General features: G+C 38.5%; 1 pseudogene; it reads right to left on the bottom strand.

Annotated features, from left to right (window-relative positions):
• Positions 1 to 24,888: 24,888 nt before the first annotated feature.
• On the bottom strand, positions 24,889 to 24,986 carry LOC127675844 (uncharacterized; annotated as a pseudogene).
• Between the last annotated feature and the right edge of the window lie 528 nt (positions 24,987 to 25,514).

Below are 25,514 nucleotides of genomic sequence, written 5' to 3'. Positions count from 1 at the left end.
GAGTTTTATAGAGAACTGAATTTCAAAGTGATGATTATTATATGTGGAAAAAGAAATGTCTAAAAAACCATACAAAAGATTTTGTGGGTGCTTTAGACAGCATTCAGCATGATTTTAGAGCTAAAGAAAGCAGAGCATGAAGACTTAAGGGAATTGTGACTTGAGCGGGGAATGCATTAGGAGACTGTGTATGGCCCAGAACCTACTTGCTAAAGACATTACTATGGGTAAAAGGCCAAGTGTTTTCCATGAATACAGCAGGCTGTAGTCTATTCAGAGCCTAAGGTCAGTGTAGTACCCTGGCAAGAATGCAGGCTTGGTTTCATGTCTGTCTTGTAGTAATTCTGGGTTCCTGTGTAACACCATGAAGCGTTTAGAGGTTCAGGGTATGTGTACTGACCTGGAATTAGCAACTGTGAGGAGTGCTTAGAGACTTTTTTCCTCCTGTGGTGTTCCCAATGTTGGGAATTATGGCTACATACTATGTTTAGCTATTTTTTATCCTATTTTTTATCTCTTTCTCTCTCTTCAGCCTATGGTGCTTGGGGTTGGTTCAGTGATGACTTAGGTTAATTTGAGATGGTTCTTACTCATTTCAGCACACCTCTTAGTCTCACGTGATGGCATTCACATTTTATGAAAGTGTACCTTTGTGTGGATAGTTATTGAAAATGATGCTTGGTGGGAGGGAGTAGTTAATATAGAGTTTAAGCTACCATCTTGCTCTGTCTTTTCTCAAGTACTGTATGCTTTCATATTAAAGATTTCAACTTATGAATTTTATCATTAATGTATAAATTGAATCACATTTTGTGAACTGACTGCATTTTTTGAAGCTCACTATTTTGTTTTACTGACTTTTTATATTCTTACTAATTTCTATATGGATAATTAGGCTGCCCTAAAACAAAGATAATGTTATTTAATTTTTTTCTAGTTTGTATCCATCTGTATCTATCTTTTTCTCAATCTCAGTACCATTATCTATCTAACTATCTGTCCATCCAATCCATCCATCCACCCATGCATCTTTTACTCTACAGTATTGCAACTTGACAGGATGTCTATTGGGATGGTGACTAGAACAGATCTTTGCCTTGCTTCTGATCTTATAACAGAAGCTCTTTAGCATTTTCTCATTACCTGTGATACCAACTTGAGATTTTTCTTTCTTTAATTAATTCACATCAAAGGCTAGGCTCTCCTAGTGCTCCCTACAGAGTTCCTTCCCCTTCTTCTCCCTCTTCCTCTCCTCTAAACTCCCCCATATCCCCCACAATGATGCATCAAGTGTCTACCAGATTAGGCATTGTCTTCTCTCACTGAGGCCATACAAGGCAGTCCTGTTGGGAAACATATACCATAGTCAGGCTACAGCTTTAGGGAAAGCCTCCACTCTAGTTGTTGGGGTCAGGGAGCACAGAGACTGAGCTGTATGTTTGCTACATATGTGCTGAGGGCCTTATTTAAGCCTGTGTATGTTCATTGGTTGGTGGCTCAGACTCTGAAAACTCCCAGGGGTCCAGGTTAATTGACTCTGTCTTCCTGTGGTGGGGGGGCATCCTCTTTAGGGCCTTCAATCCTTTCCCCAATTCCATAAGAGTTCTTGACCTCCGTCCACTGTTTCGTTATGGGCATCTGCATCTGTTTCAGTCAACTGTTGGGTAGAACCTCTCGGAGGACAGCTATGCTAAGCCCCTATCTGCAAGCAAAACAGAGTATCATTAATAACATCATACCAGAACAGGGAAGTGGGTGGATGGGGGAACAGGAGGAGGGAAGAGGGCTTATGGGACTTTTGGGGAGTGGGAAGCCAGGAAAGGGGAAATCATTTGAAATGTAAATAAAAAATATATCAAATAAAAAAAACTGCAAAAAAAAAAAAAAAAAAAAAACAAAACACATCAGGGATTCATGACTGCCCATGGGATGGGTCTTAAATTGGGCCAGTCATTGGTTGGCTATTCCTTTAGTCTCTGCTCTCTGTCAGTGCACATCTTGTAGGCAGGATACATTTTGCATTGGAAGTTTTGTGGATGGGATGGTGTCTTTAAACCTCCACTGGGGGGTCCTACCTGGCTATAGGAGGTGAACTCTTCAGGTTCTATGTCCCCACTGGTAGGCATCTTGAATAAGGTCACCCACATTGACTCCTGGGAGCCTCCTGCATATCAGGTCTCTGGGACTTCCTAAAGATTTCCCCCAATCCCGACTCTTGGCAGCTGCAGATTTCCATTTATTATATTGGCCCCTGGGTTACTCTCCTGTCTCTCTGCATACCTGATCCTGCCCCCCTTCCCCTCCTTCTCTATTCTCCCACTCACTTCCTTCCCTCCCTTTGCCTCCTATGGCTATTTCCTTTCCACTTCTAAGTGTGATTCAAGCATCATTCTTACTTGGACCTTCCTTCTTGTTTAACTTCTTTGAGTCTATGTGGTATATCATGGGTATTCTGTACTTTATGGATGATATATACCTATCAGTGAATACATACTATGTATGTCTTTTTGGTCTGACTTACTTTCCTCAGGATATTTCCTAGTTCCATCCATTTGCCTGCAAATTTCATAATGTCTTTTTTTTTAAATAGCCAAATAGTATTCCATTGTGTAAATGAACCACATTTTCTTTATTCATTCTTCAGTTGAGGGACATCTGGGTTGTTTCTAGTTTCTAGCTATTACAAATAAGACTGCTATGAACATGGTGGAACATATGTCCTTGTGGCATGATAGAGCATGCCCAGGAGCTGTATAAGCTGGGCCTTCAGGTAGAATTTATCTGTAAATTTACACTTTTCTGAAGAACTGCCAGATTGATTTCCAGAGTGGTTGTACAAGTTTGCAATCCCACCAGCAATGTGCTCTCTTTTCTCCAAATCCTCCCTAGCATGTGCTGTCACCTGAATTTTTGATCTTAACCATACGGATTGGCATAAGGTATGAGTTCTCATGAAACTCATAAGGTATGAGTTTTATTTTTCCCTATGACTCCTGTACCAATGTGTTCAAGGCTATCTCCCACTTAATCTTCTATTAGATTTAGTGTATCCAGTTTTATGTTGAGGTCCTTGATCCACTTGGACTTGAGTTAGTGCAGGGTGATAAATATGGATCTATTTTTTTCTTCTATATGTAGACATCCAGTTAGACCAGCACCATTTGTTGAAGGTGCTTTTTTTCTCCATTGCATGGTTTTGGCTTCTTTGTCAAAAATCAAGTGTCCAAAGACATATGTGTCTTTTTATATACCAATACCATGCAGATTTTTGTTTGTTTGTTCGTTTTAGTTTGTTTGTTTTGTTTTTATTACTATTAATCTTTGGCACAGCTTGAGGTTGGGAATGGTGATTCCCCCAGAAGTTCTTTTATTTTTCAGGATTGTTTTGTATATCCTGTATTTTTTATTTTTCCCTATGAAGTTGAGAATTCCTCTCTCAAGATCTGTAAAGAATTGTGTGGGAATTTGATGGGGATTATATTAAATCTGTATATTGCTTTTGGTAAGATAGCCATTTTGACTATGTTAATACTACCTATCCATGAGCATGGGAGATCTTTCCATCTTCTGATGTCTTTAATTTCTTTCTTCAGGGACTTGGAGATCTTGTCATATAGATCTTTCTCTTGCTTGGTTAGAATTATGCCAAGATATTTTATATTATTTGTAGCTATTGTAAAGGGTGTTGTTTCCCTGATTTCTTTCTCCACACATATATTATTTGTATGGAGTGTTACTGATTTCTTTGAGTTAATTTTATATACAGCCACTTTGCTGAAGTTATTTATCAGCTATAAAGTTCTCTGGTAGAATTTTTGGGGGTTGCTTATGTATACTATAATACTGAAATTTTTCATACTTGCAATTTATGAATTTGTGGAAGGTGCCTTCTAGCCATTGTTTGCTAGGTGATTTGGTTGTGAGTGTGTTGAAGTTTATAGATTGTCCTTCTGCATTTTTTTAATCTACTACTATGGGAAACAGTGATTGGTTTTTAATCAGCGATAATTGCACCTTGGATAAACCTCATTGGCTACGATACTGTCACTGTGCAAAGCTCAGTGATTGGTTGTTAAGTGCTGAATCACTCTTATATTCTCTGGTAAAACTCTGCTCAGTCAAGATATATCTTGCATGATATATATTTCTGTGATCTGTTGACTACTACTTTGCCAGGGACTTTGGTGCATATATTTATTAGATATGTTGAACTTTTTATGTAATACATTTTTAGCTGTAGTAGGAGTTATTCTTGCATCATAAACTGAGCTGGAAATGTTCCTACTTGGATTTTGCACAAATATTTGCATATGAAGACTTGATGTATTTCTTCTTTAAAAGCGTCACATGATTCATCACTCAAATCAAGGGTTTAAACCACTGAGTTAAGTGTAAGTATTTTCTTTAATAGATTAAGTGTGATACAGGCTATTTATTTTTTCTTGAGCTAGAGATAACAATTTAAAAGAAATTTCTTCATAGGGTTTTCTTATTATACTTGTTATGTTTGGAATGTGTAGTGTTACATTTCCATTTCTTTTTTTTTTTTATTCTATATAATTTATTTACATTTCAAATGATTTCCCCTTTTCTAGCCCCCCACTCCCCGAAAGTCCCGTAAGTCCCCTTCTCTTTCCCTGTCCTCCCACCCACCCCTTCCCACTTCCCTGTTCTGGTTTTGCCGAATACTGTTTCACTGAGTCTCTCCAGAACCAGGGAACACTTCCATTTCTAATAGTGGTGATTTTTATTAAGTTGTTTTGGTTTCATTCTTAAATTTTGATTTTTGCCAGTTATATGTTTTTATTTAGTCTACAGACAGCTACTATTGTATTTAAAATTCTTCGTTTTTGTTGTTTTTGTTTTTCGAGACAGGGTTTCTCTGTATAGCCCTGGCTGTCCTGGAACTCACTCTGTAGACCAGACTGGCCTTGAACTCAGAGATCCATCTGCCTCTGCCTCCCAAGTGCTGGGATTACAGGAGTGGATCACCACACCCGGCTTAAAATTCTTATATTGATACATTATTTTCTTATCATTTTGGCTAGAATATACAACATAATATTGATTAGAGTCACAGGGATAGGGAAGTATTTTCTTATTCCTGCCTTGAGGGACATGATTTCTAATATGCCCCCATAGACACTGGAGTTGTTGTAAGCTTTTGGTAGTTTTTATTCATCAAATGAAGAATGCTTTACTGTATTTATAATTTGCAAAATTTATTTTCATAGCTCAAAGCATCTAATTACATGCCCTTTTTACTTTGAGATACTTATGTGCTTATTTTCTTAGAGCACATAAATATATTTTAGTTATTGCTGTGTTGTATTCAATACCTTGCTTCTCATTCATTTTTCAGAATTACAAATGACATTGCTAGACTATTTAGTATTGAACTATCTCTTAATTTTTAACCAATGTATTTGATCTAAGATTGTATGTGGCTGGATTTATCTTTTTTGTCTAAAAACTATATTTGTGTTGATATATTAATTGGCTTTGTATTGCTATAATGAAATATTTGACATGGGTTATGTGTGAAAGAAAAAATACTTTCATTTACAACTTTGGAGACTTACCCCAGAATGCAGCACATACTCAGTAAAGAGCATCCCTTGGTTATATCAACTTATGTCAAGTGGTGGGTATCAGTCAGAGGAATATATGTATTCCTTACTCACTGACTGAACCTGAAGCTAAGTAATTTGGCTACACTGACTGGCCAGCTATATCCAAGAATTTTCCTGGTCTATGCCTCCCCAGCACTGAGAGTCTAGGTATATGCTCAACACTTGTTTTTATAATGTAAGAACTGGAGCTAGAATTCAAGTCCTGCTTGTGTGAAAAATGGTTTGCCTGCTGAGTCATTTCTCTTTCAATGCTTTTAATTTTAGTTGTTTTTCAAGTCTTATTTATTTTATGTGTATGACTGTTTGTCTGCATGTATCTCTGTACCCCCTGCACATGTCTAGTGATCACAGAGGCCAGAAGATGGCATTGGATGCAATGGTTGTGAGTCATCATGTTGGTGCTAGGAATCAAACCCTGGTCCTCGGAAAGAATATGCAGTGATTTTAACTGCTGACTCATCTCTTTAGCACCCATCCTGATACCTTTATTTGTTTGGTTTTTCAAGACAGGGATTTTCTGTGTAGCTCTGGGCATCCTGGAGTTCACTCTGTAGAGCAGACTGGCCTTGAACTCACAGAGGTCCACCTGCCTCTGCCTTCCAGGATTAGAGGTGGGCACTACCACATCTGGCCTTGATGTTTTAGTAATATAATTTTCATGATTTCTTTCCTTTGTAGAGTATTTTCTTTCCAAGTTTCTTGTAAAGGAATATGTTTGCTCTTTTTTTTTCATGTGAACAGCTTCCTGCTGCATCCTGTGTTTTTTTTGTTATGTGTTCTTATGTGCAGCATCCTCTAAATGGATGGAGAATGTTACGGGTCAAGAAGTTAAGGAAGGTTGTCTGACACAGGGAGGTCAAAAACATTATGAAAGCAATACACAATATCTGGTGAACACATACTTCCTGATTCTCCTTGTGGAACTACCTGCCAGACACCGAACTCCAGAGATGGAGTTTTTATGGCCCTTCATTCATATGAGGGTGGGTTTTTCAAGGATGCACCTGCTACCAGTGCACTTGAACCAATGTCTCACCCCTGCTTGTAACCGCCTGCTGCTATGGGGAAGCAAGGTCACCTGGAAGGAAAGCTGGGGCTGAAATAGAAAGGTCAGGAAAGAGAAGACAATGTATTTCTGATCAAGGCTCGATGTTTAATGGGGAGCTCCAAATTTAAAGGTGGTGGAAAATCCTTCCCCCAAAGGCTGGGAACTCCTCACAAAACCAGTTTGGTTGCTCAGCATGTGGTTGGCTCCTCTCTTGAGAGGAAACTGCAGGTCCTTGAAGAACAATGGACTTCACCTTGGTCTGAGAGTGCTCACTCTAGGTGGGAAGTAGTGGCTAGCATGGAGGTCTGAAATTCCCTGCTCAAAGGCTGGGGTTGGGTGGGGAGGACACACCTGCTCCTGTAAGCTCTCATAAATTCATTGTTTCATCAAGCTACATTCTGATAAAATAGGTCTGTCATTGGTGCTATATTCATCGGTTTTTGTCAACTTCACACAAGCTAAGGTCATTGGGAAGAGGGCAATTCAATTGAGAGAATATCTCCATCTGATTGCCCTGTAGGCAAGATTGTGGTGTCATTTTCTTGGTTGTTGATTGTTATGTATGAGTCCAAACTTTGTGGGTGGTGCCAAGTCTAGGTAACTGGTCCTGGGCTGTATAATGAAGCAGGCTAAGCAAGCCATGAAGAACAAGCCAGTAAGCAGTGTTCCTCCATGGCCTCTGTTTCTCTTCCTGCATCCAGATTCTTGCCCTGAGTTCCTGGCTTTCCTCTGTAATGCACTATAAGGTCTAAGCTGAAAGAAATCCTTTCTTCTAAAGTTGTGTTTTTCCAGAATGTTTTATAACAGAAAATAAAAAGGAAAAGGTGCCCTCTATGGGAAAGACATTTGTTTGTGTTTTCTCGGGAAAAGTTACACTACACATTTTAATGAGTAAAACCTTAAATATTGACTAGGATTATTAGAATTATCATAACTGCCAAGGTTGGGCTTTTAACTTTTTGATGTAGTGTATGTATCTTCAGATACATTCTCTTGAATAGAAAAGATTCAAAATAATATGGATAATGGAAGTATTATCATCAGAGGTAACAACCTAACTTTTTGCATTTTTGGTGATGAGATTTGAGGTGTCTTAAACACTGTTGTTTTTATGTTGCTTAGATGTTGTTTGTTTGTTTCATTATCCTTTCCTTTTATCCATGTTTGTGAATTAGAGTACACTGATTTACTGCCACATCAGTGCAATTTTAGCTTAAGACAAGCAATTTCAATCAACTGTTGCTAACCATAGATGGTTCAAGATTTCTAGTTTGTTATATTTGTCTGTCTTTTTGCTACCACTACTTTTAGGTAGATGATGTCTAAATCATCTCTATACCTACTTTTTTATTTTTATTTTCTCTTTCTGGAACTCCTATTAGACTTTGGTAATAGTGTCTAAGTCCTGTCTAGATACCTTAATTTTGTGTTAATTTTATCAGTTCTTCAATGTGTTTTGTTTTAATTCTGTTCTCAAATAGGTCTTAAAATTAGCTAATTCTTTGGCTGTATTGAATGGGTAGTTTAAACTATCATTTGAACTTTTGTGTCAGAATCTATAGTCTTGATTTAGACTATTCATATTTCAAATGTTCATTTGAAAATGAGCATTTTTTTTTATTCCTCTGGTTTTCTATCTTAAAACAGATTCTTCCTGCTTCTCCTAGATCTTAGTCCTCTAGTTTTTGATGATGCAAACTCTATTTACTGTTAATTCCCTTTAAAATGGTTGTTTTTCCAGGATTATAATTTCATATTTTGACTATTATTTTCTCTAAACATTTTTTGACAGCCTTTGCAATTTTAGATCACTGCATAGTTACCCCAAATGGAAAACTTAATGGAAAACTTTCTTTCCCTAGGTCTGTCTAGATGATGTTTTATTCAATCCTCCCTTAGTTCAGAAGCATTTCTTATACTCACAGCTTGAGGCTTTTGTTCCTTCAGGATAGCACAAGTCTAGGTTTTGAGCTAGTGGGTAGTGTGATATGAGCCATAGTTACATAATTATTTGGCTGACCTCCTAGGCTGCACCTCAGTTGGCTCTCTTGGTTTCTTATACTGTTCATAACATATTTAAAGTTATTCTGTATGGAAGCCCCTTCTGGTTTCTTGTAATGACTAGGTTTTCTTAATCTACCACGTTTTTGATAGCACTTGTTTATGGTACATCACTGTGCTGTATTCAATAAGGGTGGAGTGAGCTGTTAATATTTTCTGGCATTATGGATATGTTTCATTTCATTTTTCTATTACAATTGTTATTATACTTTGGTTTTTAATATATACCTTATTATTTAGCAATAATCACAAATGTTTGGAGTTGAGATAGGGTATTTCTCCTGTGTGAAATGTTGCTTTCTTGATGTGATCTTGGAATTTCTAGGTGGATAACAAATTCTTCAAATAATTAGGATTCATTACTTCAGTTGCGAGTTAAGGCAAACTCCTCTTGATTAGTCTTCTGTGTTGAACTTGTAATCACAGATTGTACTGTTCATATATCTGAGCATTTATTGTTCTAGGGTATAAAGCAGCAGAGACATGAGTGCACTGAAGAGTTTGGCAAGCAGGTGTTTTTATTCATTGTTTTTATCATGGAAGGAGTATCAGATTTGTCTAGAAGTTGGGGACCAAATTGATAGCAAGGGATTTTTGTAGATTGGATAAGTGGCAATAGGTACCCCAGCAGGAAACATTTTTGTGGACCGAAGAAGAAAGGACAAGAGTATGGGGAAAATCATGGTTGGAGCTTTAAACGCAAATAGAACTGAAGCAACTGTTCTGGTTGGTTTGGAATGGGTGAGTGGAACTAATAGAAAAACTTTGCCTTGGCTTGAAATAATTTCTAAATTGGCCAGACACCATGCAGTTGTATTAAAGAGAGTTAAAAGAGGCTACCATGAGACCGTGATACAAGAATTGAGGTTAAAGATATAAGATTTTGCTAATTGTTTAAGGACCTAGTAGGCCAGATTCAAGACTTCAGTTTTTCCTCCAGGAACAGTAGGGGGTCTTCCAATTGTTTTAAGCAAGGGAGTAAAGCAATCTGATTTGCATTTTAATGGTCCCTTCTGGTTGTTCAGTGAAGGATGGATTAATGCAGCAGAAGGATAGTTAGAATGAATGTGAAGAGACCTCTAAGGCCTTTTTGGCTAAGGTGCCATGTGGAGAGAGAAGGTGGGATTGGAAGGTATATTAGAAAGCCGGTGGCAATATTGGGTGGATAGTTAGCAAACACTAGGACATCTGCTGCTACCTGAACTTGCCCTTTTGCTTACATTTTTTAAAAAATTAAGTTGGCTTTCTACCAATTTTTTTCCTGTCTTTAGCACTCATATCAACTGACTTCTTGTTCTTTTTTGCCATTTAATTTGATTTTTTTTTCAACATCATCCTTTTGCTTTCTTCTACTGACATAAGGGCTGAGCTATAATTTTGTGCCAGGATCCAATTATTAGCATACTTATTTTCTTTTGCTGCTTTCTACATTGTTCCATTAATAATGCTGTTTATTTTCAGTGGTCTTTTTTTTTTCTTTTTAGTTCCCAACTTTTGTTTGTTTTCAATTCATCTTTCTCAGTTACCAGCTGGAACAAGCTTGAGACAATCTCTCTTGCACTTAGGGAGTGGGTGTATGCTTGCCAAATGTTTACAAGAACTATCTTATTGTATAAGTGCCATTCCAGCAGCTCCTTAACACACTGGCAGGAAGAACTAAATACTCAATTTTAGAACCCACTCTCATCTTTACATTTGGAGTGAGTTCTTTCTGTTTTCTGAGTGCCTATGCAGAAATCTGAAACTACCACAGTCTCCAGAAGCTACAAAAAATGCTTCTGGACATCTTATATATAATACACACACACACACACACACACACACACACATCTTTCCTTTCTGTTGTGACAGGTCTGCAGATTCCCCAGTTTTAGATAAATGCATGTTTCCTCAACTATGTACATTACACATTCCTGTTTATAGTTCCCAATCCCTAGGGACAAAATACAAATCTGTAGTTGCTCTTTCAGTCTACAACTTGTTATCTCCCTGTAGCTCCCTGGACTACTACGGAGGGTATATCTTTGGAATGGAGGCAAGATACCACCTTCTGTGTAGGTATACCCCAGCTTTGAATCAGTGTATGCTGGGTGAATGCATGTGTTGGAACCCCAGTACTAAGCCCTAAGGGCCCATGAGTCATTAAATTCACTCTTAGGATGAGACTAGTGGTAAATCAGCCCAAGGAGAATGTGCAAATGAGACAGGGTGTTGCTCCCTCTTCAGTAATTTACTTCCTGAACTACTGTTTCCTGGACCTAGAGTCTATAGATGGTTTCCTTGCTCCACTGATATGAAGATATACCATTTAGCATATGTGTATGAGTGACAGCTATCAAGATATTTTGATGTGTTGTCCCTCAGTCAGAGTTTGGCTGTGAATATAATGGGCAGAACTGATAAAATTAATGTTTGTGTTTTGGAACTCCTGTGTGATTGGCTTCTACCAAATTTCTTAGAATATTCAAGTTCTAACCACAGTCATGAAATTTTTCTTGGTCAGGATACACAGATTATTTCCCCATTTCATCATCTCTTCATTATGTGAAATATATCAGGCTACTGTTAATGTTTGAGGAATTAATGGTAAATTAGATAGACCTGCCTTCTTTCTGCTCCCTGGATCTTATCATGTAAAATGGGATTTTTGAACAAGGAGTTTTCCAGTAATATTAGTGCTTTGGAAATGTAACAAGGGGTGCTCTAAAGCAATCCAAATTCAGACCTAGTCTAGCTGGGAGACAAGAGACAGCACTATTTTCTTACTGAAGTAATAATCATAGAACGTAAAGATTTGTAGTTTCTAGCAATTCTAGACATGTTGGGAAAAGAAGCACATAAAAAGTATTTCAGGGAGAAAGCCCAGGTTATGTGGCGGCCCTAGTTGTGGGACATACATATTACATCCTAGGAGGGAAGAGGATGAGAACATATGGAATAGCATGGTCTGATTTGCTTTTCTCAAAGCGAATTATGGCAGCAGGGAATGAATTGGTTGTTAAGGAAGTCAAAAGTAGAAATGGGGAAAAATTAGCTGATGAGAGCCACAATGATACTTCTGTGTTTGGTGGTGCTAGGGTGGATAGAGAAGAGAGATATCATTAAAAGCCACTTGTATTGAATATTTTAGCCTACCCACCTAACAGAGTTGTTGTGAGGGTTCAGTAAATGCAAAGGGCTTAAACAGTGTCAAATGCTGATCACATTCCATCAATTTTAAGAAGCACTATTTCCTCTTACATTTTAGCATTTCTAACACTGGAACAAATCTCAAGTATCAATGATATCAATTATTCATTAGAAAGCACATTTTAGGTGTTATATAAAATATTAGTGTATATTTAGTTTGTGGAAACTCAGAGCAGATGAAATATGATAATAAATGGTATAGACATCTTGCTGCTGTCATTATTTTATTCTTATTATCGTGTCAAAATGTGGTGACAGAAAAAAATGACAAGAGTGACAAGAAAGAACAGGGAAAAGGAATGACAGAAAATGAGGATGTCTACCCACCGATTTAGAGACATTGTTCTTCATTTAAAGAAGCTTTTAGAAGCAAGATAGGATTTGTCATTAGCACCACAGTGCTGAGTTCATGAAAGAACTGAGTGTGAAGAATTGACTCCACAGACATGAGTTCTCCTGGGAATTAATTTACCTGTACTTGTGAATGAATAATGAGCTAAGCAGTATGATTTGTAAGAATGCTTCTTATAAAGACCGAATATCTTTTAATCCAGAAAGAAGATTAACCTTGTCTATCATTTATGCAACTTCTTTTTATGTGCTAAGCATCATGTTAGTTTGTTTTATAAGAATTTAATCCTAGTAATCCAGTAAGATATGTGATGGATGGTGTCTCTTATTCTCATATAAGGAAATTCAACCTCTTGATAGTTCCAAGTCAAATGTACCTACTGTGATTTTTGATTTGAATTTGTGAACTTGAATCTGTGTTATTGTACAACCACTCCCCTGTGCTAAGTGGTGACTTAAATGCCAGTTTTTACAGTAAGAGGGAGAATCTGTGTAGTTACTTACATATGCAATGAGGCTTATGTGTTGCCAGATCCTGTGTAGGAAGCTTGAGGGACATAAGTAAAATGGGCAGAAAGGTTCTTACTCTTGTGGAATTTATAGTCAAGTTGGAGAAGACAGAATTATAATTTTTTTGATTAGATAAATAAATATTTTCCAAGTATGAGAAGTGATAGGAAAGAAAGAACAGTGAACTTCTGGGGTTACAGAATACCTTATTTAGAAAGGGCAACCAAATACAGCCCTTCTACCAAGTCCCTTTTAAAGCTGATTCTAAAGGATAAAAAGAAAAGGATGAAAAGTATGATGATGACTGCCCCACCTGGGGATCCATCCCATATACAGACACCAAACCCAGACACTATTGCTGATGTCAACAAGTGCAAGCTGACAGGAGCCTGATATAGCTGTCTCCTGAGAGGCTCTGCCAGTGCCTGACAAATACAGAGGTGGATGCTTGCAGCCAGCCATTGGACTGAATACAGGTTCCCAATGGAGGAGTTAGAGAAAGGGCTGAAGGAGCTGAAGGGGTTTGCAGCCCCATAGGAAGAACAACAATATCAACCAACTAGTACTCCTAGTGCTCCCGGGTACTAAACCACCAATCGAAGAGTACATGTGGAGTTACCCATGGCTCCAGACTCATAGGTAGCAGAGGATGGCCTAGTTGGACATCAAAGGAAGGAGAGGCCCTTGGTCCTGAGAAGGTTTGATGATCCAGGGTAGGGGAATGTCAGGGCACTGAGGTGGGAGTGGGTGGGCAGGTGAGGGAACACCCTCATAGAGGAGGGTGGAGGGGATGGGGGATTGTGGAGGGGAAACTGGAAGAGGGATAAGATTTGAAATGTAAATAAATAAAATAACAAAAGAAAAAAATAAAAGTAAGGTGATGAAGAGCATTTTGGTCTTGGTTATGTGCTCTGCGATAGAAAAAAATAATATTTTGTTTAAGAACACTAAAGCGGAGGAATAGAGTGAGGCTGGGGAAATAGAGATGGGCCAGAATTCCTCCAGTTGGGAAGTAAAACCAAAAGCCAAAATAATCATTTAAGAGAAGCACCTTAACAAATGTTCGACATCATTAGTCATTAGGGAAATGCAAGTCAAAACACCCTGAAATGGCACCTCACACTAGTCAGAATGGCTAAGATTAAAAACTCAGGAGACAGCAGGTGTTGGCAAGGATGTGGAGAAAGAGGAACACTTCTCCACTGTTGGTGGGATTGCAAGCTGGTACAACCACTCTGGAAATCAGTCTGGCAGTTTCTCAGAAAACTGGGCATGACACTTCCGGAGGACCCTGCTATACCACTCCTGGGCATATACCCAGAGGATTCCCCAGCATGTAATAAAGACACATGCTCCACTATGTTCATAGCAGCCCTGTTTATAATAGCCAGAAGCTGAGAAGAACCCAGATGTCCCTCAACGGAGGAATGGATACAGAAAATGTGCTATATACACAATGGAATACTATTCAGCCATTAGAAACAATGAATTCATGAAATTCTTAGACAAATGGATGGAGCTGGAGAACATCATCCTAAATGAGGTAACCCAGTCTCAAAAGAACACTCCCTGATAAACAGATATTAGCCTAGAAGCTTGGAATACCCAAGACACAATCCACATAACAAATTATGTCCAAGAAGAAGGAAGGAGTGGCCCCTGGTCCTGGAAAGGCTCAGTGTAGTAGTGTAGGTGAATACCAGAACAGGGAAGTGGGAAGAGGCGAATGGGGGAACAGGGGAAGGGAAGAGGGCTTATGGGAATTTTGGGGAGGGGTGGTCCAGGAAAGGGCAAATCATTTGAAATGTAAATAAAGAATATATGGAATAAAAAAAGAATTTGTTGAACTCAAAAGGAAACATTATTTCAACACACATATGATTAAATAATATGTGTTTTTTTTTTTTTTTTTTTAGAAAAGGCCCTCTAAATAAACATGATCAAATCTCAAATAAACTCACAGAGACTAAGGCAGCATCCACAGGGGGCTGCACAGGTCTGCACCAGGTCTTCTGTGTATATATTATGACTTTCAATCTAGTGTGTTTTTGACTCTTGAATGTGTAAATGAATCACTCTCTGATTTTTGTGCCTTGTCTTGGGCTCCTTTACTTCAGTTGTTTTGCCTTGTTCAACTTCAATGATTTTATTTTGTTATACCTTTATTATCTCTTAGAAACCTGTCCTTTTCTCATAAGAGGCAGAAAGAACATGGATACAGAGTGGGAGGGGAGGTATTGGGAGGAGTAGAGGGAGAGGAAGTTGTACTCAGGATATATTATGTGAGAAAATATTATATTTCTTTTTTTTTAATTCAGTATATTCTTTATTTACATTTCAAATGATTTCCCCTTTTCTGGCTTCCCACTCCCCATAAGCCCCCTTCCCTCCCCCTGTTCCCCCATCCACCCCTTCCCACTTCCCTGTTCTGGCTTTGCCTTATACTGCTGCACGGAGTCTTTCCAGAACCAGGGGCCACTCCTCCGCTCTTCTTGGACACCATTTAAGATTATATTTCAATGAAGGGAAAAATAAATGGTGTATTCTCTCTCTCTCTCTCTCTCTCTCTCTCTCTCTCTCTCTCTCTCTCTCTCTCTCTCTCTCTCAAATATATAAATATAACCATATAACCAAAGCTGGGATTCTTTTTTTTTTTTTTTTTTTTTTTTGCTATATGCCTTATTTAGATGAAGTTTATTATGTCCTCCAGGAGTTCGATGTTTCACAAAGCATAGATGACCTTCCCAAGGACCAGTTGTTTTCCCTCTCTGCTTTTCCCCAGTGTCTCTGGAGATCATCCTACCTTATCTCCCTCAGATTTATTCTTTCATCTGATCTTTCATCCTATTTATAGTCATATTTGCATGACAACAGTATCACCTAGGATGTAAGCCAAGCTGGGATCTTTAGAGTTTTACCACTATGATCTCCCTTGCCTGCCTTGAGAAAATTTTACATGACCCTACCTATATAGATAAATGCAATAAGTAGGGACTGGAAAGATGGCTTAGTCGTTAAAAGTACACGCATGTCTTTTAGAGGATCACAGATCATTTTCCAATACCCATGTTGGGTCATTAAAATCACCTGTAACTCTAGCTCCAGGACATCTGATGCTCTCTTTTTGTCCATCTTGATGCTGAGGTGTGTTCATTGTAAATAGCACTAGATAGAATCCTGTTTTCATATCCAATCTGTCAGTTTATGCCTTTTTATGGGAAATTAGACTACTGGTGTTGAGATATATCAATGAGCAGTGTTTGTTGATTCCCATTATTTTGTTGTGATGAGGGTTTGTTTTTCCTTCCTTTGATTTGCTGGTCGAGGGTTATTTATTTCTTCTGTTTTCTTGGGTGTGGTTAATCTTTTTAAGTTGGAATTTTCCTTCTAGTGCTTTCTGTAGAGCTGGATTTGTAAATAAATCCTGATTAACTTGGGTTTTGTTGTGGAGTGTAATTTGTTCCACCTATGGTGATTAAAAGTTCTGCTGCATTTAGTAGTCTGGGCTGCCATCCAGGGTTTCTTAGAGTTTGTTGACCACCTGTCCAGGCTCTTTTAGCTTTGAGAGGCTCCACTGAGAAGTTGAATGTAATTGTAATAGGTCTGCCTTATATGTAACTTGTGTTTTGTTTGTTTGCTTGTTTTTTTTTTTTTGTTTTTGCCTTGTAGCTTTTCACTGTTTTTCCTTCGTTTTGTTCATACAGTGTTTTAGATTATCATGCTTTGTGGGAAATTTCTTTTCTAGTCCAGTTTGTGTGATGTCTTATATGCTTCTTGTTTCCTGATAGGCATCACTTTCTTTAAGTTAAGGATTCTTTTCCTATGATTTTGTTAAAAATATTTTCTGGGCCTTTGACCTGGGTTTCTTCTCCTTTCTCTATCCCTGTTATTACCATATTTGGTCTTTTCTTATTGTCCCAAATTTTCTGCATCTTTCGTGCCAGGATTTTTTTCAGATTTAATATTTTCTTTGGCTGAGGTATCCATTTATTCTATCTGGTCTTCAACACCTGAGATTCTCTCTTCCATCCCTTGTATTCTTTTCATGAGGCTTGCCCCTGAGGTTCCCGCTCAAATACCTAAATTTGTCAGATTTCTCTTAGTTCGGGTTTTTGTACGTGACTCTATTTCTACTTTCAGTTCTTGAACCACTTTATTAATTTCTTTTTTACTGTTTGTATTTTTGTAGGCATCTTTAATAGAGTTGCTCATTTCCTCTTTAAGGCCCTGAGCATATTCATAAAGCCTATTTTGAAGTCTTATGCTTCAGCTATACTGCATTTCTCAGGGCCTACTATAGTAAGATTGCTGGACTCTACTAGAAACATTGTCCTTGCTATCAACTGATTTTTGTTGTTCCTGTTGGCATCTAAGCATCTGGGTTTCAGATGATTGCAATCTGGTCTTGTTTTTGTTGGGTGGGATTTCCAAATTCTTAATGTCTAGGTGCATGTGTTGACTGTGGGTTGCTTAGTAGGCAATTATTCTGAATCTCTGCTAGCTATGGCCATCAGTATTGAGAACTGGCGCACAGGAATGGAGTTGGGCTAGCAGGGCATAGGTGTGTAGCTGGGTGGCTGAGAGTGTCCACAGGAGGGTAGAAAGTTGGGTCTATCATGAGGTTCTGTAGAATCCACAGTGAATGGCAGAAGAGAGGAAAGATAGGCCCCACCCCAGAAGATGAGAAGGGAAAGAGAGTGAAGATAGCCTACCTGATTCTCTGTCAGGGTTGGTCAGCAGGTTTCCAGGGAGAGTAGCTAAGGTGTTGATCCATGATTCAAAGGGATGGGGTAAGGAAGGAAGGCTGTAGGAGACAATCTACTTAGTTCCATGGGAATGAGGGCAGAGAGAAAAGAGAGACCACAGAAGATAAGACAATGTTTAAAAATTCAAATATTCTAACATTATATTCAAAGGTACACCACTTTCACACATGCTGAGGAATGGCGGTAGGAAATATTATATTTGTTTTCTATAATTAAACCTTTATGTATGTATAAGAACAGAAATCCTTGAACATATAATAAAATCACGGACTTTCAGTGAAAAAAAATAAATTCAAAATCAAATGTGTAATGAATCTAAGTTCTTTCTGGTAATACCTGCATGTGCTACAACTTCTCTGCAGCCTTGGCTCAGAAAATGCATTTGTTTTTTTGCATTCAGAAAACTTGATGTTGCTTGTTTTTTTTTTTTTTTTCACTATCACCTCATTCAGTTGTGTGACTGGTACAAGGAATCATGGAATACAGCTTAAGATACTATGATTATGGGGAGATACCTCAGTGAGTAACAGTGTTTGCCATGTAAGCATTTTCAGATACTAGCACCTATGTAAAAACCTACACATGATTGTAAGTATACCTGTAATCCCAACACTAGTGAGTAGGGGGAAGTTCAGTAGGAACCTCTGTTGCCAAGAATAAGGAAAAGAGTGATAAAATAGGACATCCAAATGTTCTCCCCTGTCTTCTGTATATGTACATACATGCATGTGACTACACCTCTGTACACATGTGCATATATACCACATATAAACACAGATAAACACAGACATATACATTAAAGATACACAGAAAAGTTAAAAGAAACTGTAGCTTGAAATATATAGTCAATGTATGTAACAGTTCCATATTTCTAAGGAGCATAGTTTTTCAGTTGCATCAAACATGATCACCACATGGAGCAGCTATGGATGTACTGTCTTTATACTGCCAGTTGCTAAGAGATATTAAAGTTTTCTAGTATGACTTTGTATTATCTATTTCTTATTGTGGCTTGCTTAGGTTTTCTTGATTTCATCTTATTCCATATCTTTTGAGGCACATATAGAAATTTAGAATTATTTTTGTCTTCCTTATGAATGACACTGTCATTCTGGAGTGTCTGTTTTTATTGCCAGTAATGATTTTTCCTTGATGTCATCTGTCTGATATTTATTTAGCTCCATAAACTTTCTTTAGATTAATTTTGAATTGTTATAATTCTTCCTATAATGTTTGCTTAAACTTTCTTCATGTAAGTTTATTTCTTGTATGCTACATATAGTCTTCCTTAAGCCAATTATCTTTAATCAGAAATTTAATTAGCATATGTTGTAATTATTGCCATATTTAATTGTAATTATTCATTTTTACAAAATATTTTCTACATTTCTGAACACTTTTATAAAGTTTAGTGGGCAAAGGACTGATGTGATCATTGTTGTTCAGTGTCTGTGTAGAGTGCAAGACCTGATGTATTGTAGAATTTGGAAGGAAGGCCATGGGGCATGAGAGGCTAAATGGGAAGCTATTGACAAATCAAAAATTTAAACATGACCTTGGCTATGACATGTAGGGTAGGAAATGAAGATGGTATATGGAATGCTGGAAAATTTTTATCTGATTTTAGAAGAACCTAAGGACCTAGAAAAAATTTGAAAATGAACTTGCAAATCCATTTGCAAAGTGCAAAAATAAAATAAGGTAGACATGGCATATTTCTGTAATTTCACAGTCTGGAAGCTAAAGCTAGAAGATCACAATTTTGAGGCTAGATGCCTCAAAATATAAAGAAACCAAACAGAAATGCTGCCCACATCACAGTATGCATGAATGGCCCTACCATAGCTAACTTTCAAGTTAGCATAAAATCATTTTCCAGAGCTAGAATTCAAATGTCTGGTTGAAATATATCTGGTTGTTATTGAGACTAAATATATATTTTTATTTTTAAGTTTTTATTAGTTATTTTATTTATTTACATTGCAAATGTTATGCTTCTTCCTGGTTTCCCCTTTGAAAACCCCCTATTCCAACTCTCCCCCTGTTTCAATGAGGGCACTCTCCCACCCACCCAACTACTCCCTAGCATTCTCCTATACTGGGATATCAAGCCTTCATAGGACAAAGGGCCTCTCCCCCCACTGATGCCAGATAAGACCAACATCTGCTAGATATGCAGCTAGAGTCATGGGTCCCTCCATAGTGAAAACTATTCTGAACAGTAAGAGAACTTCTGGGGAAATCACCATCCCTGACCTCAAGCTGTACTACAGAGAAATAGTGATAAAAAACCACATGGTATTGGTACAGAGACAGGCATGTAAATCAGTGGAATAGAATTGAAGAAACCACACCTTGGTCACTTGATCTTTTACAAAGGAGCTAAAACCATCTAGTGGAAAAAAAGACAACATTTTCAACAAATGGTGCTGGATCAACAGGTGGTCAGCGTGTAGAAGAATGCAAATCAACCCATTCTTATCTCCTCGTACAAAGCTCAAGTCCAAGTGGATCAAGGACCTCCACATTAAACCAGATACACTGAATCTAATAGAGGAGAAACCCGGAGCACATGGACACAGGGGGAAATTTCCTGAACAGAACACCAATGGCCTATGATCTAAGATCAAGAATTGACAATGGGACTTCATACAACTGCAAAGCTTCTATAAGACAAAGGACACTGTCAATAGGACAAAACGGCAACCAACAAATTGGGAAAAGATCTTTACCAATGCTTCATCCTATAGAGGGCTAATATCCAATATATACAATGAACTCAACAAGTTATACTCCAGAGAACCAAAAACCCTATTAAAAATGGAATGCAGTGCTAAACAAATAATTCTCAACTGAGGAATCTTGAAATGCTGTGAATATATTTTTATATGTATTATATTTTTTTAATATTCCCTTTGTTATTTTGCATTTTGTTTCATCTTCTAGTTATTCATATTAACTTTGTGTTTGCCAGAAATAGTAATCATTTAATGCTTTTCCCCTTCTTTGAAATAGTTTTGTTTCTCATTTAATGTGTTCTGATGTTGGTTTTCCCTCCTTCTACTTCTCCCAGTTCTTCTCCCTCTCCTCTCATTTGCAGATTCACCCTTTTTGTGTCTCTCATTAGAACACAATCATGTTCTAAGGGATAATAATAAAATAAAATATGAAGATAACTGAAAGGCTAATACATTGTAATTAAAAATAAATAGAAGGAAAAGAGCCCAAGAAAAGGCACAAGAAACACAGAGCTATTTGTTCACATACTCAGGAATCCCATAAAAGCACTAAATGGAGGTTATAATATTATATGCAAAACCTGTAGAAAGATGAAATATATATATATATAATATAAAATAATAAATAAAATAATAATAAAAACAAAACATGATAAGATAATGTTCAAAGTAATCAAGCAAGCAAACAAATAAAATCCCTGGCATGCCACTGTGAGACAAAGAACCTCCAAAGATGCTTAATTTTCTGTTGGCCATCTACTGCTGGGCATACACCCTACTCTTAAGAGTATTTTGTTTGACCAATGAGACTCCCTTGGACAAAAGTAATTTTTCATTTGCAAGTGGTTATCAATTGTAGATTTCCTCTGGGTTAGGAATAGGGACACGTGCCCACTTTCAGCTCTAAGATCCCCATCTTGGATAGTCCCTTGAGGGCCATTCATGCTGCCTCATTCTCTGTGCATTAATATGTGTAGGCCAAGATGATTTAGTGGGTCTTGTTTTCTTGTTGTCCTCCATTCCTTCTGGCTCTTAAAATCTTTCTTCTCCCACAGGGTTCCCTCAGGCCCTGGGGAGGGATTTTGTGGAGATATCCTGCTGAGGGCTGAGTGTTCCAAGATGTCTTATTCTCTGTATATTGTCTGTCTGTAGGTCTCTGTATTTGTTCCTATCTGCTGCAGGAGAAAGATTCTTTAATGATGCCTCAGCAAGGGACTGATCTTTGAATCTAACAGAATGTCATTAGAAGAAGTAATATTGCTACATTTTTTTGTGTTTTTGAATTTTTTAATTAGATATTTTATTTATTTACATTTCAAATGTTATCCCCTTCCCTGGTTTCCTCTCTGCAACCCCCCCCCCCCATCTCACCCCCTTACCCTGCTTCTATGAGGGTGCTCCCCAACCCAACAACCCACTCCTGCCTCACTGCCCTAGCATTACCCTATACTGGGGCATCAAGCCTTCACAGGGCCAAGGGTCTCCCCTCTCATTGATGCCAGATAAGGCCCCTTCAGCTCCTTCAGTTCTTCCCCTAACTCCTTCATTGGGGTCCCATGGTTGGCTGTGAGCATCTGCATCTGTATTGGTCAGGATCTGGCAGAGCCTCTCAGGAGACAGCTGTATCAGGCTCCTGTAGTCAAGCACTTGTTGGCATCCACAATAGCGTCTGGGTTTGGTGTCTGCACATGGGATGGATCCCGAGGTGGGGCAGTCTCTGGATGGCTTTTCCTTCAGTCTCTGTTCTACTCTTTGTCCCTGTATTTCCTTTAGAAAGGAGCAATTCTGGGTTAAAAATTTTGGAGATACTGGTGGCCCCATCACTCAACTTGGGGAGGGGGTCATGCCTAACTTCTGGATATGGTCTCTACAGGTTTTCCCTCACCTTTATGGGGTATTTCAGCTAATGCCACCCCATGGGGTCCTGAAAAGACTCTTGCTTTCCTGGCATCTGGGACTTTCTGGTTGCAGGCCCCAGTTCCAAATCCTCCATTGCTACACACCTCTGTTCAATTTCCTGACCCTCAGTAATCTCCTTCATCTCCTCCCATACCTGAATATGATCCCTCTTTTTCCCCTCCCCCTCTTCTCTTCCTCCCAAGTCCCTCCCACCTTCTACTTCCCTTGATTATTTTGTTCCCCCTTCTAAGTAGGACGGAAGTATCCACTCTTTGGTCTTCCTTCCTCTTGAGCTTCATGTGGTCTGTGAGTTGCATGGTGGGTATTCCACAGTCTTTGCCTAATATCCACTAATCAGTGACTGCATGCCATGTATGGCCTTTTGTGACTGAGTTACCTCTCACTCAGAATATTTTCTAGATACATCCATTTGCCTAAGAATTTCATGAATTCATTGTTTTTAATTGCTGAGTAGTATTCCATTGTGTAAATATACCACATTTTCTGTATCCATTCCTCCTTTGAGGGACATCTGGTTTCTTTCCAGCTTCTGGTTATTATAAATAAGGCTGCTATGAATATAATGGAGCATGTGTCCTTATTGCATGCCAGGGAATCCTCTGGGTATATGCCCAGGAGTGGTATAACAGGGTCATCCGGAAGTGTCATGCCCAGTTTTCTGAGGAACTGCCAGACTGATTTCCAGAGTGGTTGTACCAGCTTGCAATCCAACCAGCAATGGAGGAGTGTTCCTCTTTCTCCACATCCTCTCCAGCATCTGCTGTATCCTGAGTTTTTGATCTTAGCCATTCTGACTGGTGTGAGGTGGAATCTCAGAGTTGTTTTGATTTGCATTTCCCTGATGACTAAGGATATGGAACATTTTTTTAGGTGCTTCTCAGCCATTCGATAGTCCTCAGTTGAAAATACTTTGTTTAGTTCTGTACCCCATTTTTTGGAGGGGATTTTTTTTGAGACAGGGTTTCTCTGTGTAGCCCTGGCTGTCCTGGAACTCACTCTGTAAACCAGGCTGGCCTCGAACTCAGAAATCTGCCTGCCTCTGCCTCCCAGAGTCCTGGGATTACAGGCGTGCGCCACTACGGCCTGACATGTACCCCATTTTTAATAGGGTTATTTGGCTCTCTGGAGTCTAACTTCTTAAGTTCTTTGTATATCTTGGATATTAGCCCTCTGTTATATAGGGTTGGTAAAGATCTTTTCCCAATTTGTTGGTTGCTGTTTTCTCCTATGCCTTACAGAAACTTTGTAATTTTAGGAGGTCCAATTTGTCAATTATTTTTTTTTTTGTTTTTTGTTTTTTGTTTTTTCAAGACAGGGTTTCTCTGTATAGCCCTGGCTGTCCTGGAACTCACTCTGTAGACCATCCGCCTGTGTCTGCCTCCCAAGTGCTTGGATTAAAGGCATGCACCACCACCACCCGGCCCATTTGTCAATTCTTGATCTTAGAGCCTAAGCTATTAGTGTTCTGTTCAGGAACTTTCTCCCTGTGCCCATGTGCTCAAGGCTCTTCCCCAGTTTCTTTTCTATTAGTTTCAGTGTGTCTGGCTTTATGTGGAGGTCCTTGATCCACTTGGATTTGAGCTTTGTACAATGATAAAAGAATGGATTGATTTGCATTCTTCTGCATGCTAGCCGCCAGTTAGACCATCACCATTTGTTGAAAATGCTGTCTTTTCTCCACTGGATGGTTTTAGCTCCTTTGTCAAAGACCATAGGTATGTGGGTTCATTTCTGGGTCTTCAGTTCTTTTCCATTGATCTACCTGTCTGTCACTGTCTGTCAATACCATGAAATTTTTATCACTATTGCTCTGTAGTACTGCTTGAGGTAAGGGACGGTGTTTCCCCTAGTTGTTCTTTTATTGTTGAGAATAGTTTTTGCTATCCTGTTTTTTTTGTTATTCCAAATTAATTTGAGAAATGCTCTTTTTATGTCTGAAGAATTGAGTTGGAATTTTGATGGGGGTTGCATTGAATCTGTAGATTGCTTTCAGCTAGATGCCCATTTTTACTATATTAATGTTGTGGGAAATATTAAAAAAGAATGTCCCACCATCTTTCCTGCCCTGCCAGACTGTGGTCCCTGTCTGGTATTGGCACTGTCAGTTTACAACACTATGTCCTGGCAGGGGCCCATTCTGCATGATCCCTGCTCTGTGGTAGTCCTGGCCCTTTCTCCAGTGGGATCCCATGAGTTCATCTCATTTCCACACAGTGTCCACATATCCCAATTATCCGGTAAAGCATGGCTCTTAATCTTAAATAGTTGTCCAGTTAGATTTATGTGTATTAGAAACACAATTACAAGATGCCAATACAGTAAAAGCCTCATCTGAATATTTCTAAACCTTTGAAAACACTGAAAACATCTGAAGCCATCTAGACTCTTTTCTCCTCCCCCAGCAAGTCCTTCCCTCCTGACTTCTTCCCATAACTCCTAGCTCTGCCCCCTATTTCCCCATCTAATCATAGACCCTCTCTGTACTGATGAAATTGGACAGGAAAATTCCTGCAACATATTAATCCTGCCAATTCATGAGCATGGCAGATCTTTCCATCTTCTGAGGTCTTTGATTTCTTTCTTCAGAGACTTGATGTTCTTGTTGTACAGAGCTTTTACTTGTTTGGTTAGAATCACACCAAGATATTTTATATTGTTTGTGGTTATTGTGAAAAAATATGGAATGCTTCACAAATTTGTGTGTCATCCTTGCGCTGGGACCATGCTAATCTTCTCTGTATTGTTCCAATTTTAGTATATGTGCTGCTACATTTTTTCTTTATTGATATATTTTTTTATTTACATTTCAAATGATTTCCCCTTTTCTGGGTTCCCATTCCCCGCAAGTCCCATAAGCCCTCTTCCCTCCCCCTGTTCCTCCATCTACTCCTTCCCACTTCCCTGTTCTGGTATTCCCCTATTCTGTTGCATTGAGTCTTTCCAGAACCAGGGGCCACTCCTCCATTCTTCTTGTACCTCATTTGATGTGTAGATTATGTTTGGGGTATTCCAGTTTTCTAGATTAATATCCACTTATTAGTGAGTGCATACCATGATTGATCTTTTGAGACTGGGTTTCCTCACTTAGTATGATGTTCTCTAGCTCCATCCATTTGCCTAAGAATTTCATGAATTCATTGTTTCTAATGGCTGAATAGTACTCCATTGTGTATATATACCACATTTTTTGCATCCACTCTTCTGTTGAGGGATACCTGGGTTCTTTCCAGCATCTGGCAATTATAAATAGGGCTGCTATGAACATAGTAGAGCATGTGTCCTTATTACATGTTGATTT

The sequence above is a fragment of the Apodemus sylvaticus genome, chromosome X (assembly GCF_947179515.1).
Source record: "Apodemus sylvaticus chromosome X, mApoSyl1.1, whole genome shotgun sequence".
Lineage (NCBI taxonomy): Eukaryota > Metazoa > Chordata > Mammalia > Rodentia > Muridae > Apodemus > Apodemus sylvaticus.
The sequence above is the reverse complement of the archived record's forward strand: the minus strand, read 5'-3'. Positions and strand labels throughout refer to the sequence as shown.